Source organism: Notamacropus eugenii, chromosome 1, assembly GCF_028372415.1.
Source record: "Notamacropus eugenii isolate mMacEug1 chromosome 1, mMacEug1.pri_v2, whole genome shotgun sequence".
In the NCBI taxonomy this organism is placed as follows: Eukaryota; Metazoa; Chordata; class Mammalia; order Diprotodontia; family Macropodidae; genus Notamacropus; species Notamacropus eugenii.
In genome coordinates, this window is record NC_092872.1 from 357,728,621 (window position 1) to 357,746,713 (window position 18,093).

General features: G+C 37.0%; 2 pseudogenes; both read right to left on the reverse strand.

Annotated features, from left to right (window-relative positions):
* Window positions 1–5,438: 5,438 nt before the first annotated feature.
* LOC140518282 (F-box/LRR-repeat protein 6 pseudogene) lies at window positions 5,439–7,703 on the reverse strand (annotated as a pseudogene).
* Window positions 7,704–17,041: 9,338 nt separating this feature from the next.
* LOC140517608 (V-type proton ATPase subunit F pseudogene) lies at window positions 17,042–17,431 on the reverse strand (annotated as a pseudogene).
* Window positions 17,432–18,093: the final 662 nt, after the last annotated feature.

An 18,093-nucleotide genomic window follows, 5' to 3' on the forward strand; every position in this document is an offset into this window, starting at 1 on the left:
TTCCTATCAGTAAGCCCCAAAGTAAAATCTCACCCTCAGAATCTTTATACATTTTTTTAGAACCAGAGGACATCATAATATTTGAGAACCAATGCTTCATTAACAAAAGATGTGGGCCTTCCTAAAAACTTTTCAAGACCCATTAATGTATGGGGAAGATCTTCTTTAGTCACATTAAAATGTGTGTGTTCGTTCTTTGTTGCCGAAGAAGACCATGCCCTCAGAGAAATAATGACATGACTTGCACTTGATTTTGTTTTGAGTGAGGGGGGGGCGCTGTGCAGGTCACCAGCCTCACTTCTCCTTCAGAGCCATCTGAATCTAGTGATCAGATATTCATCAGGACGACGGGAGATGACCCAGGATGAGGCAATTGAGGTGAAGTGACTTGCCCAAGATCACACAGCTAGCGAGTGTCAAGTGTCTGAGGTGAGATTTGAACTCAGGTCCTCCTGAGTCCTGCACTGATGCTCTATCCACTGCACCACCTAGCTGCCCCAGTCACATTAAAATAGTTAATAATGCAAATACCTATGCTGTTTCTAGTAAAAACAAAAAAACCCCTCTTGCTTCTGTACTTTATTCCTAGTAAAGACTCTTGGTTGATAAAGGCAAGATTCAATCAAAAGTACTTGATTATTCTAAAACAAAAACAGCAAAGGATCCTACTTTGCTTGCCATTACAACAAGTCATTGGATTAATCTGGAAACAAATTAATGGTACAATTCATCTTAAAGGAGAGAATAGTTTTTATGAAGACCAGGATTTTAATGGTAGGTAAAATACTTCTAGGTGAATGTGTATAATTAAAAAAGTGGAGGTAGAATAACTAAGAGAAAATTCAATTTAAAAAGCATTTATTAAGCACTTACTATATGCCAAGTACTGTGTGGGTCACCAGAAGTACAAAGACAAATGCAAAATACTCTTTTTCTTTAAGGAGTTTGCTTGCTATTCGTGGCAATTAATAAATGTAAATTGTCAAGAAAGTAGAATATATTTCTAAATTAAATTTAAAAAGTGATTACAGGGTAGAATTGAACACTAATAGCTAGGAATACTAGGAAAGCTCTCAGGTTTAGGAAATCTTGGTACCTGAATTGAGCCTTGAAGGGAGTTAGGGGTTGAAAAACGTTGAGACAGCATCACAGGCATTGGGGGAAATTTGTGCAAAGGCATGAGGGTGGAAACTAAACATCACAAAAAAAGAATAGAAAGTAAGCTGACTTGGTTGGAGTATTTTGAGTGAATGAAGAGGAATCAGACTGATTGAAGTCAGATTAAATGGTTATAAATGCCAAGCATACATTCTCTCTCTCTCTCTCTCTCTCTCTCTCTCTCTCTCTCTCTCTCTCTCTCTGTCTTTCTCTGTCTCTCTGTCCTTCTCTCCCTTCCTCCATCCCTTTTTCATTCTTTTTATCTGTTTACTTATAGATCTACCTGTTTTTCTATTTATTCATTTGTTCATCCATCCATTTATTCATCTATTTATCTATATTTCAATCTATCTACCTATCTATCTATCTATGTATTCATTTTTGTCCTAGAGGTAATATGGAGCCATTGAAAAATTTTCAGCAGAATAATTGAATAATGCAAACTTTAATTTTTCTGGTGATGCGAATATTACATCTCAATACTGTAGATGTAAAATCAAAGTTGACAATTATGACATTTAATTTTAAAGGAATCCATTCAGCTATAAAATAAATATATGAAAGAATAGATTTTAAAAGCAATTGGAAACGTGAGATAGAAAGGAATATAAGGTTTAAAAAAAAGGTTGAGGAAAAGTACATTATGAATCAACTAACTTTAGACAATTAGTGATGTTACAGTAATGATTTTGGATAAAAATGATTTCAAGTTAAAAAGCTTCGAGAGGTAGACATGGGGACTCTATTATGAGTAAAGAGTAGTAAATGTCTCTTGATATTAAATAATGCATCTAATGACACCAAAACTAAATTTAAAAGGAAAAGTTAACTGAAATTCAAAGGGTCTAAATCATCATAGGTTCGCATTTGTAGATAGGTTTCAGGGGGCTTGTGAACTGGGTAGGAATAAATGTACATAATTATTTGTATTAACTTCAAATGGAAATTAACATTTCTTTCTATTATGATTTTAACAACAAAAACATTGCTCTGAATATAGGTTTCACCAGAGTACTAATGGAATCTATGACAACAACCACAAAAGGTTGAGCTCCTGATCTAGATAGAAAACATTAATATTGGGAGATTCTAACATTCCATTTTCAGAATGTAAGTTAAACAAAAAGACAAACAACAGAAAAGCAGAACTTAAAAGAAAACTAGAAAAAACACCCCACTCTCTATATATGTACTGTAGAATAAAATACAATTTTATTCAAATGTACACATGACATTAAAAAAAACTGACCATTTTGCATACACTAAAGAACTTATGAATAAATGCAGAAACTTTAAAGAATTTACAGACCAAAATGCAGTTTCAATAGCAATTAATAACGGAAATATTATTTTTAAAAGATAGTCCTAAAAGAAGATTTTAAAATTGTATCTTGAAATTTTTTAGGGAAAAATTAATTCATAAAATATACCACATGTAACAATAATAACCCAACACATCAACATTTATGGGAGACAACTTAAGTAGTTTTTAAAGGCAAATTTCTTTAACTGATAGCTCATATTAATAAAGAGAAAAAGCTTACCTGAGTTTGGTGTTAAATTTTTTTTAGAAAATCAGCTCATTAGTATACCCAAAATAAGCACAAAAGAAGACATCTTAAATATAAATGAATTCATTAGCAGAATTGAAGAAAAAAAAACTTTTCCATTGAAATTAATAAAAAGCTGTTTTAAAAAGACCAATAAAATCCATAAGCCATTAGCTAATTTATAAAAAAGGAAAAAAAATAATGAGGACAAATAAGTAACAAAAATATATGAGGAGGAAAACTGAGGGTGAGGGAAAGAGAAAGCTAGATGAGACAGGGAAACAGACACAGATGGAGAAAATTCTAGAAAATATTATGCAAAATTATATGCCATTTTAACTGAGAATGTAATAGAAGAAATAGAAGCATTCCGGTAGAAATGTATGATACTCCAATTAACCAAGTAAGAAATATTATAGCAATATGAACACTGGAAGAAGAAATGAAATATGATTTGCTACATTAAAATAATACCACTACTAAATGGGACAGAAGCAAATTTTATAAAGCATTAAATGATCACATAATCCTATTGCACTTAAATTGTTTTATAAAATGGATAAAATGTCCTTCTACTCAGTACATTCCATGGGATTAAAAAAAAGTTTCTGATTTTCAAACCAAAGAAGAATAAAATATGGAATTATGCATCATTATTTTTAATAAATATTGATGAAAACATTTAATAAAGACATATACAGTAAGATAAAGTGAGGTTCATACCAGAAATATAAGGAAAATTCCATCAAGAGATGTAAAAAAAATAATCCTGGAAAAATATTTCATTCATTTACATCAAAACAGTCACCTGGTCAACAAACATTTCTTACTAGTTTCCAGGAACTATACTAAGACCTGGGGATAAAAAAAAAAAAGGAAGTGGAAGAGCACCACTGTTTTGTTCCTAAAGGAGCTCATATTTAGTGGAGCAGACATGTAACGAAGTATGTATATATTAGATTCATGCAGAGAAAACAGAAGATCATTTGAGAAGGCAAGTAATATTGTGAAGGTAGGGAGACTGGGAAAGGCCTCCTTTGGGATCTGAGATGAGACTTCAAGAAAGCCAGAAGAGCTGTGGCCTTGAAGGGACAAAGCATTCAAGGAATGAGAGCCAGCTGTTGCAAAAGCATAGAGTTGGGAGACTGAGCATCATGTGGAAGGAAACAATGATTTTCTTTATTTAAAAACATGCAATTATTTGTTATATGTGATGGAGAAAATTTAAATATTTTCCCACTGAAAACAAGGATTAGGGAAGTCTGAACACTTTTTTGGTCATTGTTATTTGAGATAGTCTGAGAAATGCTAGCTATAATAGTAAGACAAGAAAAAACTAAGGCATAAGCCATGGTAAAGAGTCTATATCTCTACTTGTGGATTATATCATAATCTATTTAAGAAATTCAAAAGAATGAATGAAAGCATTAACTGGAAAATCAATCAATCGATGACAAAAAAGTATTAAACACTTACTGTGTAGCATTTAATAAACAATTGTTTTATACTGTGCTCTGTGCTGAGTCTTGGTAATCTTGTTCTCCCAAACCCTACTCCTAATAGGCAAAAATGGCACCTGTTCTCAAGGAACTTAGATTTCAGTAGGAGAAGAAACATGTATTTAGATAGGTCCATGATGCTTCCCACAGACTAAATGGAAGGTATCTTTTTAGGGAACGCTTCTCTTATAGCTGTTGGTGGAGATTGGGGAAAGGGAACGCCTGTCAGAGGTGACTTCTGAACTGATTCTTGAAGGAAACTAGAGATGTCAAAGATGTAGTGAGGAGACAGAGCATTCCAGACACAGAAGACAATCAATTCAAGTGACTAGAGGAGGCTGATGGAAGAAAAGCAAGTCAGCCTATTATAAGGCTGAATTATATAGGCTGCATCGAAGAGAGTAAAGTGTAACAAACAAAGGGTCTAGGGTGTGAAGAGTTTTAAATGACAAACAAAGGACTTTAATTTAATTTTGTAGGTGATAGGAAGTCACTGGAGTTTATTGAAGAGGACCATGACATCAGGGAAAAGGTGACATGACTTGCAGTTCACTTTGATTTAAGTGAGGGAGGGCTGATAATAATTGCTTTTCTTCCCATTTTAGAATCTTCTTTCAAGAAATTGGTTATAAGTAGCATAAATAATCTCTTTGTGGGCTTCCTCATTGGTCTTTTCATTTTTTTTTTCATTAGAAAATTTTTTATGAACTGAGAGAAGAGGAACCAATGCTTTATACAGAATGTCTGCAACATCAATGAAAACAATTTTAAAAGGTGGCTCATTGTGGTGACCAAACGCATAAGCTTTCTTGGTCTAGGAAAGCAGACGTTGAAACATGCTTCCCCCCTTTATGCAGAAAGGTAGAGGGCTCAAGTTAGGGATGTTGCATAAACTATCAGATGGCTACATCGACTGGCTTTACTGAACCAGTTTAATTATAAGAGAGAGTTGGGGGAGGGGTGATGACATGGGGAATGATTGTGAGGTACAAACAGAAGGTATCAATAAACTTTCAACAAAAAGGAAGAACAAACATTTGGATAGTACAAACATTGGTCTCCACATGTTAAAAGAACAAGTGCAAGTTTCCAGTGAGCTAGGCTGTTAGGCCTTTGATGGAGGATTTACAGAATATGGTCAAGAATCTCTCATGGGCTAAAGAAGGGCTGTGGGACTTGGGCCTTTTATTCCCATATACTTCCTGGATGCAGGTAATGAGGTAAAGATCAGTCAACCAATCAACAAGTATTTATTAGGCACCTACTGTATGCCTCTCATGCTAGGCACTGAGGATAGAAGTATAAAGAATGAAAAAATCCCTCCCAAAAGCAGCTTACATTCTAGTGGGAAAGACAAATAGATATAAAAAATAGACAGCATAAATACAAAATGAATGAATACAAATATATACAAAGTAGTGAAATACTAGATAGCTTGGGAGGAGGACACTTGCAGTTGCATGGGAGGAGTCAGGAAAGGCTTCATTCAGAAGATGGATGCCAGGGCTTTTTTAGAAATGATGAATTTAAGACATCTCTGGAAATTTGGTTTGAAACCATCTTCAGCACCCTCAGACCTTTTCCTTCCTGTTCCAAGATGGACATACTTCTCATTATTTTTAGAAAAGGATTTTAATTTTACAAAATCTTTAATATTTTTTAAAATGGGAGAAAGGGAAGAGAAAAGAAGAGTGTCCAGGAAGGGATACAGGGAGAGTGAGTGGGACAGCTGGGTCCTAGGTGGCGGTAAGGAGCTGGTCCAAGCACCACTGGATCTCTGCTTGTCCTCAGTAGGCCCTCTTCAGGCCCCGAGGAAGGTATTGGCAGGAGGACAGGTTGAGGTAGCTGAGAGCTGGGCAGCTGCTGATCACAGAGCTGATAGTTGCCACAGTAACTTGGGTACCCTTCAGGCTGAGAGAGCGAAGTGGGCTGTGCCTACTCTCTGTGCTTGAGAAAGCTGCCAGGGCCCGCCTCAGATCTTCTTCGTGGTAACACTGGCCGTTAAGGTCTAGTTCCTGGAGAGTGTGATGCCACTTCCACGTGAACAGAGGGCTTCCCTCCTTGGGCAGGGCCACCCAAATTACGGAACCATACAGGCCCAGGTGTAGCTGTTCTAGGTCAGGGCAAGGCAAGCTGGCCAGGCCTGCAGGTGTGAGGAGGCCACAGCCTCGGAGGTCCAGCACCCGCAGGTGAGGAGATGCATGCAGCAGGCGGTGTAGGATCTCGTCACTTACATAGGTGATGGTGGATGTGGCCAGGCAGAGTTCCTGCAGTTCTGGGAAACCAGGCCCCAGAGGTACCCCGCGCCCTCCCACTTGGGAGACCAAACCAGGTTCAGTAACCGCAGGACCTGGAGCTGGGGACAGCCAGCCTGCAGAGCTTCAACGTGTATCCGAAAGTGTTGGCTGTTGGGTTTCATCCCTGTGTCCACCTCAAGGAGCTGGAGTTGGGGGCAGCATCCATTCGAAAGTGAGGAGATGATGGAGGTCATCTGACTACTATAACTTAGCCATAGCTGCCGGAGTTGTTTGCCTGCTGCCTCCAGGAAGCCAACTACTGCTGCTGACACTATCTGGCAGTTCTGCAGGTTGAGGCTATCCAGCTGGGGGCAGGCCCTGGACAAAGGAACCAGGGCCTCTGCTGTCACAGACTGACAGTGGGAAAGTTTGAGAGATGTGAGGTGGGGACAAGACTCACTCACAGCCTTCAGCATCAGAGGTACATAGTTTTTCCAGTTAAATAGAGAAAGCTCCCGGAGTAATGAAAACCTGTTGGGCACCAGCCACTCTAGAGAACTGAGAATCTTCTTCTCCACCTTTGATGGAGGACCCTTTGAACGAGAAGGCCAAGGTGGAGCCAGAGATACCTTCTGCCACAGCATGGAGTGAGAAGCAGCATCATACCACAGGCGGCACACCTGGGCAGCCCTGCAAAGGAAGGGCACTGCCCCATCAGATGCCACTAATACTTGGAATATTTGAACCAAGATCTCCAGAGGAATGTGGTCTCCCCAGCCTGGCCCTGAGGTAGTTCTGTCCTGAGGAGACTGCCTCCCCTGCACTAGGCTGAGATCTGCACTGTTTGGGGTCTCCATTTGACATGACTGGCGGACCTCTCGTCGAGCTAACTTCCTGAGATGGGAGGACTTTTTCCTGTGGGCTCGTCGTGCTGGCTCTTCCAGATTGGGTACAATCAGCAGCATGTCCTCAGCTTCATGAATGTGGTAAGCAACTCTTGCAGAAGGCCGTCTCCATGAACCTTTTCTCTTCTTTTTTTTCTGGGGGGGCCCAACTGGAACTGAGGGCCTTGACCTCTCATTAGGCCTGAAACGTGATTGCTGTGATGAACTGGAGTTCTCTTGAGGAGGTAAAGCCATCCTATTGCCAGCATTGCCATGTTCCCAAGAGATGGGGCAAATCATAATGGTGGCTCTAGGGGATCCTTGGGCCTGGGTCTTTCCCTCACCCTCCTTTTCGACTTTCGGTCTTCCACGCGTTCAGCCCGGTCTTTTCATTTTTAAAAAGAGGTTGTCTTTCATGCTAATGAAAGACATTGGACCCTCAGGGCATTTCTCATATATTCCTGAATTAGCAGGTATTAATGCTACATTGACAGACCAAATACCAATAAGAAATGGAGAGATGTCTTCTGTAATTGGGTAGAACCTGCATGGAGAATTGATATGAAAACAAGGGCAAGAATCACATGAATGAGAATACACAGATGATGTAAGTTCAGTAGCAGTGAAGGAGTACCCTTATCAAGGAAATCACACCACTTTTTAGAGTGTCTAAATGTAGTGCACTGTATGTATACCACTTTAGAGTTACACAGAACTTTTACATACATTATTTCATCCTCATAGTAGGTTTTTGAAGTAGGAAGCATAGATTATCTTCTCTATTTTATAGCTGAAGAAACTGAGCTTTAGATGTTTTATAACTTTTCTAAGACCCCACAATTAGACAGTGATTGAACTGGGACTTGACATTCCTCAGGTGATAAATTGTCAAAGGATATGAGCAGGCAGTTTTCAAAGGAAGAAATTAAAGATATCTGCAGTCATTTAAAAAATGCTCTAAATCACTATTGATTAGAGAAATGTAAATCAAAACAACTCTTAGGTACCACATCACACCTATCAGATTGTCTAACATGACAAAACAGGAAAATGATAAATACTGGAAATGTGGGAAAATTGGAACACTAATGCATTGTTGGGGGAGTTGTGAACTGATCCAACCATTCTGGAGAACAATTTGGAACTATGCCCAAAAGACTATGAAAATGTGCATACTCTTTGACCCTGCAATACCACTTCTAGGGCTGCATTCCAAAGAGATGATGCAAATGGGAAAAGAACCCACATGTACAAATATTTATGGCAGCTCTTTTTGTGGTGGCAAAGAACTGGAAATTGAGGGGATACTCATTGACTGGGGAATAACTGAATAGGTTGTGGTATATGAATGTAATGGAATATTATTGTGATATGAGAAATGATGAGTAAACGGACCTCAGAAAAATCTGGAAAGACTTATATGAACTATGCTGCGTGAACTGAGCAGAACCAGGAGAACACTGTACACAGTTACAGCCACATTATGCGATAACTCACTGATAGACTTGACTCTTCTCAGAAATGCAAGGTTCTAAGACAACTCCAAAAGGCTTATAATGGAAAATCCTATCCACATCTGAAGAAAGAATTACAGAGTCTGAATGTAAATTGAAGCATACTATGTGCTCTTTTTTTTTTTTTTGTTTCTTCTTTCTAGTGACTCATTCTATTAGTTATAATTTGTCTTTGCAATACAACTAATGTGAAAATATGTTTATTGAGAATGTAAATATAGAGCCTATTTCAGAATGCATGCCATCTTGGTGAGAGGAAAATTTGTAACTCAAAAGCTTGTGGAACTAAATGTTGTAAACTATGAATAAATTAATTAAAAAATAAAATTAATAATAATAATAAAGATCTAGGACTTGATCTACAGTTTCTCTAATCCAGGGTTCTATCTTATCTTATTTGGAATTAGGAGTGAGGTTGCCACATGACTCTGGGATTGATCTCTGCCATTATTTGGAGCTCACTGCCATTTTCTTAAATCCTGGAAGCATGAACCTTTTGTGTTATAGAATCATGTAACATTAGAGATGGATCACAGAACCTTTGAGGTGACCATATCCAAACCCCTCTTCTATACAGATAACAGAAATTCAAGGAAAAAGTGATTTATAATGCCAGATAGCTAGCAATTGTAGAGCTAAAACTGGAATTCAGGTCTTTTGACTCCACATCCAGCGGGCTTCAGATTGCCTTGTCTCTCCCAATATCATCCAACCTCCTAATGACTCTCAGAGAGTTCAGGAATTGCCATTGACATTGTTTTTTTCTTTTTCTTTTCTAACTGGAAATAGCTTTTACATAATCTCCCCATGTTTCCCCATTCTATTGTTTTGTCCCTTGCTGACACTCACCTATGGATTCTAAAACATTTGTGATCAACTTTGGAAACAGCAGGTGTTGAATTCCAATACCCAGTATGATAATGAAAATGATTTGACAAAAAGCACTGAGCTTCTCTTCAGCAGTAACGGAGTCAGAGGAGGCTGAGAACGTTATTTTTTCTGGATTGATGCTATTTACAAAATTACAAATAAATGCTTAATAAAACCTGAACTTGCCTTTTTATCCTTTCAGATCACCATGCACTAAGTCTGGGACGTCAGGTATTTTATTTCTTCTGCAACTTGTATGTTAACAACTCACCATACGTCAACACATTTAAAAAGGTGCAAATTACCTCTTTGATAAAAATGAACCCTTCTAAATATCAGTGTCAATAATTTTCACTTTTAATATTCCTACAAAAATTATGTCAGAAAGCTGGAGAGACTGGATTACAGCACAATTATCTTCACACATTCATTTAAAAATGATTTTTGGAGGTAGCTAAAAGAAGCCTTATGTTATTGTTTAAGAAGAGACTTATAATTAGGAAAATATTGCTATTCATTGCCATAGTTATTTCTTTTCCTTGATGCCCAAGCTGTTAAAACCAATACACCTATTATCCAGAGTCTCATAATAGAGCACTGAAGACTGTAGTTCCTAACAAGTTATGATATACATATATGCAGATGTGCACATCATAAAACAGTGCATATAAAATAGCATATATACACATACATATATTGACCTGTTATCTTGTATACCTGACCCAAGAGATCAGTCTTGGTGTCTCAGAGAAAACAAACCCTAGAGCACTCTTGAACAAAGCAAAATGTTCATAAAAGATAAAGCAAGCTATTTTAGTTCCTCTCTACCTAGAGAAGGATTTGCAATGGGGCATTCCTTTTAGCAAGAATACCAAAAATCCCTGCCTCTCACCACTCTTATTTGTTAAGACATCTTGGACAATTAGTTACTTTCTGGGGATGGCAGAGGGGGCAGTGTTTGTATCTAAAAAGATATGGCTGATGTGTGAGCACATTCACTGAAGTATTTCTGGGAATGCTACTTTCAATGAAAGAATGATTTGACTGCAAAGGCTGGATTGTTTGTCAAATTTACAACTTTGGAGAGAAGGAATGATTTGTTTCTGTGTGTGTTGTGTTTATTATCATGTCTGATTCCATTGGATTTGGAGGTAAAGGACACACTTTGGACAGTATAACACAATTCCTTTCTCCTAATCCCTCCCTTGGGTGACCTTGTTATCTTCAACCATTTCACATCTGGTCATATCTTGTCACATGTTTTCTGACTGGTGTCATCTTTTGATTTCTTGATGTGCTGGAGAGAGTCTAAGAAGGTTGGTGTAAAGACAAATAAATATCAAACACAACAAATCTTTTTGAAACATCTATGTGTGCATGAAGAACACTGTCCTAAGGGCTATGGGGAGATTCAATTTTTGGTTAATAGTAATAGTAGACACAAAGCATTTAATATTAGTAACTTCCTATGAGCTACCATGTAAGTAAGACATAGTCTCTTCTTTGTAAGGTATATGAGAAGTCATCAGGTTCAACTGGTTTCTAAACAGGAATCTTCTCTGTAATATCTTTCGTAAATATTTAGACCTTCATTGACAGAGAATCTACTGTCACCTGAGGCAGACTATTCTATTTCTGAATGGCTCTAAGTGTTCATAAGGTATTCCTTTATAGCAATCGCCATTGTTTCTAGTTCAACTTTTCAAGGCCAAGCAAAAAAATCTGATGCCTTGTCCATATGGTAGTCCTTACGATTCTTAAGGACATTTATTATTATCATGAGTTCCCTAGTCTTCTACTTTCTAGATAGAATATACCCAATTCTTTCAACTTATTATCACGTGACAAGGTACCAGAAGCCGCATCTGCCCCACACTGGTTATGTTAGTCTTTTCTTAAAAGTTATTGAAACTATCCTAAGACTTGATTAGTCCAGAGGACTAAGTTCAATCCGTTGATGTAGCTTACTGGTCGCTTAAGTACAAACTGCAGCTCACGTTAAAGCTCCTTCCTCAGGTTCAACACATGCCTTTCAAAAATTCAATTTTATATTTTTATACACTATATTTGTATTACATATAATTACATATATTTCAATTTTTCAAGTAATATTTTTCAATTTTTCAATTTTTCAAGTAATATTTATTTTCTCTTCCTTCACCATCCTTCCTCCCTCATTGAAAAAAATCAACAGCCTTGTAAAGATATATATATATATATATATATATATATATATATATATATATATATATATATATATATATATGTATACATTTATATGTGTATGTGTGTATATAAAAGCAAAACAAATTCCCAAATTGTCCATGACAAAAGCAATAGATACCAAGTTCTGATTGGTATCCTACTACGCATGTTAAACGCAGAAACAGATCAGTGCTCTAATTAAGCAGTTCCCTGTCAAATATCCTTTCCATGTTATTGTCAACTAAACTTCCCCTTATTAACTACTAGGTGGTCTACCATTGTCTCTTTTTATTTCATTGACAAACCTGAACCTGAAGCACAGGACAGTCATGGTTGGACTTGGCTCATAGCACATAATCTCCAGACCTTGTGACCCTCCTCAGGAAATGTTGTTTATAAATTTCAACCTAAAATATGGTGCCCAGCACAGAATAAGGTACTACATTTTTGTCTATCCAATGCAGAACTATTAGTAGCCTCATTTTTAATGCATCCTAAGATATTTTTTTTTGCTGACATCACACAATAGGAAAGTCTTTTGAATCCCTTGATCTCATATATCTAATCATCCTTATCCCGCTATATATTTGTACAATGTATTTTCTGATGCCAAGTATAAAAACTATATATTTATTCCTATTAAATTTTATTTTATTTAATTCAGCTCATTGTTCTAACCTATTGATTTCTTTCATCATCTGTCAAGTAAGCTGTCCTCACTGTCATATAATTTGCTAAGTAAGTGTTATCTATTCCTTCACCCTAGTTTTAAATTTTTCATTTAACATGAAAATGCTAAAGAGCATGGTGCCAAGGGCATATACCTGGGGCACTTCTCTAGACATCTCCTTCTAAGATGACTTTATTAATATTATCTAATCTACCATGGGCTACCTAGTAGCCCCAAACACGACATTTTTACCAAAGAGATAGCATAAGATGTTGGCAAGTGTTTTGGTGACAGTAAGGTAGATTATATCCACAGTATTTTCTTAATATATCTGGCTAAAAACAAAACAAAAACCTAAAGTTAATTTGGTCAGCTAAAGTGGTGCAGTGGATAGAATGCCAGTCCTGAAAGTAGGGAAGACTCATTTTCCTGAATTCAAATTTGACCTTAGACACTCATTACTTTTGTGACCCTGGATGAGTCACTGAACCCTGTTTGCCTCAGTTCCTCATCTATGAAATGAGCTAGAAGCAGAATGCCAAACCACTTCAGTATCTTTGTCAAGAAAACCCCAAATGGGGTCACAAAGAGCCGGATGTGACTGAAATGACTGAACAACAAGATTAGTCTAGACAGACATCGTTACTATTAACAAAAATATCCCTTAAAACACCTTAGAACTTTGCAAGTTCAAGATCACTCCCTTACACTTTATCTTCCATTAAGAAAATGGTACAGCTTTTGCTGACTTTAGTGTTACAGCATCTCTACATTAATTTTCATCTCAAAAAGTTATGTTATTCCCTTTTGCTTTAACACAGCAATAATTTCCACCCACTTACACCCCCATTTGAATGCTTTCTTGTCAAGAAGCAAAATACTAAAATGTTAAAGCAAAACCATCCAAGACAAAGATCATATGTGACAGCACATTAAATATCCATAGTTTTCTTCTTTCTGTAGCTGAGGGCAGATGTATTTCCTTCTCCACTTTCTAGTACAAATCATTCATTTCGTCAGAGTTCAACTGCATTGTTTCAGTGGTTCTACTTTCTTCATTCCCTCTCTCTCCATTCAAAGTCTTCCTATATTTTCCAAATCCCTCTACGCCATTTTTTTGGTGTAATATTATTGTAATGTATTGTATTATTGTAATGTAATGTATTATTAATATTTGGTGTAATATTTAATATGCCATGATTTGTTCAACCATTCCCCAATCAATGTACACTCATTTTCTTTCCAAGTCTTTTTTGTTCCAACAAAACACTGCTATATTTTTATACATATACTACATTTATATGCATGCATATATGTATATATATACATATATAAACAATATTTTCATAAATCAAAGCTTTTTAACTAATTTTTTTTCTATTCTGAATCTAACAAAAAAAAGCAGTTTATGCAAAGTAGAAAAGAAATAACATTATATGTGAAACCTGACATCTCAATTATCTAGTTTATTCTTTTACAGTATGCAATAAATCCATCTAGTTACTTTCAAAACTGTCCTGATTTTGTTTCTTTATGAACTTTCTTCTCTTCTGTGCACAAAAAAATACTTCAATGTCTTATTTTTCATTTCTTTTTTTAAGCTATCCCTAGCTCATCTTTCGTAACTAAATTTCTCTTCCCACCATTAAAAAAAAACTTACAACGAATATTAATAGATATATACAGTCAAGCAAAACAAATTGAACATTGATCACAACAGAAAATACATCTCACATCTCATATCTCTATGAAGTGACAGACCGGGACTGCCAGGCGGTCAGTTGCATGCTTTATCATTTGTCCTTTAGAGTCATGTTTGGTTGATGTATTGATTAGACATTTCATTGATAAGGCTTTCAAAGTTGCTTTTTAAAAAATAATAATAATAATATATCCATTGTTTCTGATTTGGCTCATATCGGTTCATCCAGGTCTTCCCAAGTTTCTCTAAAACTGCATCTTTTTGACTCAAGAAGTCTAGGACTTACGTACTTTTGCAGGGAAGCCTCCAGAAGTTGGCTCGTACTGCAGAGTTTGCAGCAGGGTTACAAATTGAGTGGAATGTTTGTCAAACAGAAAAAAACGCAAGTCAAAGCCCCATTTTGTGATGTTGAGATAAAGATATTACTAACCACAGTTTCAAACAGTAGCTTTATGAGAACAAACTTAATTTTGTTTAGTCATATTAAAAAAAAAGGTTATATCTTCCGCAACTTACAGTAAGTGTATGCTAGTATTTGCACGTAAGCTATTTTGTAACAATCAGAAGCTCTTGAATGCAGAGTCCAGTGAATGGTTTGGGGGAAGAAAGGTAGAAGGGAGAACTAGCAAAGAGCTTGCCAAAAAAGAGAAGAGAAGGAAAGGGTAGTCACTGAGACATGTTTTAAAAATGTACAAAGAGAACAGAAAGAAGTTTATAAGAAAACACAGATAAACAGGATAACTTTGAAAGTAACCTGTTAGACTCACTATATACTTTAAGTATACAAAGCTATAAGTAATAAAGATTTACGTTTTCACATTTCTTCTTTTGTGCCCTATTTTGTATAGGGAATTATCCTCTCCTTTTTTGTGGTGTTCTTTAAATTCAGAAGAAAGAAATAAAATTTAGCACTTTGTCTAAGCCTTCTATTTTGCTTAGTTTTAATAATTTGGAAATCCTAATATTTTGCTTCCATGGTGCTAATTATCATTTCCCACTTCAATGTTTCATCCAAGTCTTTTTCTATAGCAAAAAACCCCCAAAACAAACCCCCAGTTCCCTCAGTTTAAGCTTAGCACCTCTTTTCCAAGCATGCTCTTTAGAAAAAAATAAGCAAATAAACACTGGCATAGGAATCAGGAATCAGGAATCAATCTCTTGCACTTCTCTGCTGTGTTACTGTGGGAATTCATTTCCCTGAGAGGCTTCAGTTTCATGGTATGTAAGATGAGGAGAGTTGAATTATAGTATTGTTAAGGCTCCTTCTACTTCTGATATTTTATAGTCTATGAATGCAGCTCTGATGTGTGATAGATCTGTGTTTCATGCTGTGGTTTTGAATTTTAATTTGAACTTTCAACATGGTGTTTCCCCATAGTCTTGGGACATTTCAGCACCACTCAACATGAGACAGAGATGAAAGAATTTTATAAACTAATTTTATAGACCACGAGCCTAGGTAACTCAAGATCACAGAACGTGGATCAGGTGTGTAAGTACATGTGCACACACCCATACTTGCACATACACACACACATACACACACACAGATATATTCTGTCTATGCACACTTATATTTTGTGAGCTTGGCAGCAAGATACAACAGGTCGCATCTTAAACTACAGATTAATGTACAAGTGAATCTCATACACCATTTGACATTTTGTGCTCCAATGTCCCTAGAAGTCTTTTGCGTCCTCATTAAGCCATGCAGCATTTTCAAATTCTTGTGATACCTTTCAAAACTATTGTCCTTGGGCCTGTTGTGGCCAGCGTAGATATGGATTAGCTGAGGGGAGAACAAAGAGAACTTACCCACTTCACTTGCACTTGGTATTGCCATAGTGACAACTAAATTTATGACTTACCTTTAGGCCTCAATCTTTAACAGAGCAAATATGACAGTCTCATTGCAATTAAGGACTTTATTATTTCTGCTTCAGTTATTTTTCTTAAAAGTATAAGCTTTCATAGGTTAAAATGATGTAACCAGTATTTACCAGGAGTAAATATTCCCATATCCTGGGCTTTGGATGAGAGTGGGTGGCAGGGCAGGGCACAGAGGAAAGTGGTAGGAGAGGGTGGGAAAGATTGGCTACTCCAAGGTTGAGCTGTGTCACTCAGTCAGCCATGACACACCCTCCCTCCTAGCTACAAAGCTGATGAACCACCATCTTTCCACTGATTGTAATCCTGAACTTGATCCAACCCAATGATTTCAAAATCTCTTCTTGCATTGGCATTTTGTGTACTCTTTTGGATGCAAAATTAGATCTTCTATTTCTCTGACACACTCGCAGGAAAAGAGTATCCAAAGATATATACCATCTATGAATAATATGTAAACCTTCAAAAAGCTCTGGCATTCAACACAGGCCTGAAGCACCATCCCTTTCTCAGAAGAGCAATGGAATTTGTTCTTAGTGAGTTCACTTAAGTTTAAAATCATCTTGGCTGGCTGGATCTGATGTTGAAAAAGGTGGCTTTCTTTCACTACATTCTCTTTTTTTTCTAGAGAAATTTAATTAAGCATTGATATAAGACAAAGATGGCACAAAATCCACCAGGAGAAGGAGGAGGAAACAGAAGAAGAGGGACACATTTGAGGAGTTGGGCTTTATGTTGTTTTCCAGTCTTCTTTCTGTCTTAGATTTACTCCAGGGTCCAATAAATAACAAGTACAATGAGCCCTCCTCCCTTTCATTTCAGTAGTGGAATGCAATGTGTAGGGAAGGGTGATATGGGGTATCCCTTAGTGAATATCTTCAGCAGTGAACATGCCTTGGGCACGGCGCAGGATGGAATCCTTAGCTGCATCATATGGATGTTCCTTGGAAGGGAACTTCAAAACAGCAGGTATTGAACTAGTGTGGGCAACCATGCCATACCATTTCAGCAATATGTGGTTGATAAGGATGATACCAATGTCATCCCGATTTAGAAACAGATGGTGTCTTTGATTTCATTGATGGTCATGTCCTTCTCCACCACCAGAAAGTTTGGGTGGCGAATGTTTGTTGAACTCCCCGATGCCACCCAGCAGGAAACTGCTAACAGTGTCCTCATCTCTGACCACCATGATCAGCTTCCCTCACCCCGCTATGGTAGACCTTTTCATTACATTCTTTATCAGAAGAAGCATGGTACAGTGGAAAGACTACCCTACTTTGAAATAGGTGTCAGGGTGCAGCGGGACAGACACTGGTTTTGGAATCAGAGAATCTGACTTTGGATCCTACCCCTGCTCTTTACAATTTTTATAACCTCCAGCAAATCCTTTTACCTCTTTGGGTCTTTGCTTCTTTTTCTGGGAAGTTAAGGGGTTGGACTATATATCTTCTAAGGTCCCTTAGGACTCGAAATCTATGATCTTAGAAGATAGTGTATTTAAAGTCTTGCTGCTTTTGATATTTACTGTACAATGTTGAACAAATCACTTAACAATTAATATGACTATTAATAGTGAAACAGGCCTGAGAGATATAAGAATGAGAAAATGCTAGCAGAGGAAAGGGAACTTATTGATCATCTGATGCAACATATTCCTCTCTCCCTCTTTTCCTCCCTCCCTCTCTTTCTTCCCTTTTTCCTTTCCTTCCTCCCTCTCTTCTTTCATTCCTTCCTTCTTTTTTCCTTTCTTCCTTCCCTTCCTCCTTTTCTTCTTTTCCTTTCTCCATCAATCTCTCTTCCTTCCCTTCCTTCCTTCTAAGGTTGTCGTAGTGCCAATATTCAAATAGCATCTTTCTAATTGCAAATCCATCTTGTACCACAGCTTATTATTTTTAATGCTTCATTCACCTCCAT